We start from the raw sequence: 2,130 nt of genomic DNA on the forward strand, positions 1-2,130 counted from the left end.
TTTTCCAACGAGGGGTCGGAAGGCATATCTACGACGCACCGTTCTCGAGATATTACGGTTTGTCAGAATTTTTGGTCGAAATTTCAAACCGTAATATCTCGAGAACGGTGCGTCGTAGATATGCCTTCCGACCCCTCGTTGGAAAGGTCTCGACCAGCGCTATCGATAGCGCTGGTCTAAATTTTTGGTCGAAATTTCAAACTGTAATATCTCGAGAACGGTGCGTCGTAGGTATGCCTTCCGACCCCTCGTTGGAAAGGTCTCGACCGGCGCTATCGAGGTAGAATGTAGAATCCTCCATAATTTCAAACAGTTCCAAGATCGCGCTACTAGATCAAAAGTTACAGCCCTTTGAATTTTTCGTCGAAATTGGTTTTTTGCCCATAACTTTTGATTGAGACGTCTAATCGAAAAGGTACGAATCGTTTTGGATTCTACGCACCAAAATTAATAAGAAAAAGTGTTTTCCCGAGAAATTTTAGAGCAGTCGATTTTTGGAAAAAAAGGAAGGTTGTATTCGTAAGTGGGTCGCCAAGTAATGGTGGTGTCATGTGATTAATTTCACTTGGATCTGCGGGGAAGGTAGAAACTCATAAACCTGTCTTTTTTTTTTGGCCCGAAAAAAAAATTGTCTCAGATCGACCGGAAAAAAATATTTTCTTATAGAATGTGGCCTGTAGAATCCACAATTTCAAACAGTTCCAAGATTGGGCTACTAGTTCAAAAGTTACAGCCCTTTGAATTTTTTTTCGAAATTGATTTCTAGTCTATTTAACTTTTGATTGAGAAGTCTGATCGAAAAAGTTCGAATTGTTTTGGATTCTACGCACCCAAATTAATAAGAAAAAGTGTTTTCCCGAGAAATTTTGGTGTAGTCGATTTTTGGTAAAAAAGGAAGGTTAACACTTCCTTTTTTTGAACCTCGAAAAAAAAATTGTCTCAGATCGACCTAGAAAAAAAAATTTCTTATAGAATATGGCCTGTAGAATCCATAATTTCAAACAGTTCCAAGATCGCGCTACTAGATCAAAAGTTACAGCCCATTGAATTTTTTGTCGAAATTGGTTTCTATAGTCAATAACTTTTGATTGAGAAGTCTGATCGAAAAAGTACGAATTGATTTGGATTCTACGCACCAAACTTAATAAGAAGAAGTGTTTTCCCGAGAAATTTTGGTGTAGTCGATTTTTGGTAAAAAAGGAAGGTTATACACTGCGTTTTTTTGAGCCCCGAAAAAATGTCTCAGATCGACCCGGAAAAAAATTTTCTTATAGAATGTGGCCTGTAGAATCCATAATTTCAACAGTTCCAAGATTGGGCTACCAGTTCAAAAGTTACAGCCCTTTGAATTTTTTTTTCGAAATTGGTTTCTATAGTCAATAACTTTTGATTGAGAAGTCTGATCGAAAAAGTACGAATTGATTTGGATTCTACGCACCAAACTTAATAAGAAGAAGTGTTTTCCCGAGAAATTTTGGTGTAGTCGATTTTTGGTAAAAAAGGAAGGTTATACACTGCCTTTTTTTGAGCCCCGAAAAAAAAATTGTTTCAGATCGACCCGGAAAAAAAATTTTCTTATAGAATGTGGCCTGTAGAATCCATAATTTCAAACAGTTCCAAGATTGTGCTACTAGTTCAAAAGTTACAGCCCTTTGAATTTTCTTTCGAAATTGGTTTCTAGTCTATAACTTTTGATTGAGAAGTCTGATCGAAAAAGTACGAATTGTTTGGATTCTACGCACCAAAATTAATAAGAAAAAGTGTTTTCCCGAGAAATTTTGGTGCAGTCGATTTTTGGTACAAAAGGTTATACACTGCCTTTTTTTGAGACTGGAAAAAAAAATTGTCTCAGATCGACCCGGAAAAAAAATTTTCTTCATAGAATTGGCCTGTAGAATCCATAATTTCAAACAGTTCCAAGATTGGGCTACTAGTTCAAAAGTTACAGCCCTTTAAATTTTTTTTCGAAATTGGTTTCTAGTCAATAACTTTTGATTGAGAAGTCTGATCGAAAAGTACGAATTGATTTGGATTCTACGCACCCAAATTAATAAGAAAAAGTGTTTTCCCGAGAAATTTTGGTGTAGTCGATTTTTGGTAAAAAAGGAAGGTTATACACTGCCTTTTTTT

This window comes from Photinus pyralis, unplaced genomic scaffold (assembly GCF_008802855.1).
Source record: "Photinus pyralis isolate 1611_PpyrPB1 unplaced genomic scaffold, Ppyr1.3 Ppyr1.4_LG10, whole genome shotgun sequence".
Lineage (NCBI taxonomy): Eukaryota > Metazoa > Arthropoda > Insecta > Coleoptera > Lampyridae > Photinus > Photinus pyralis.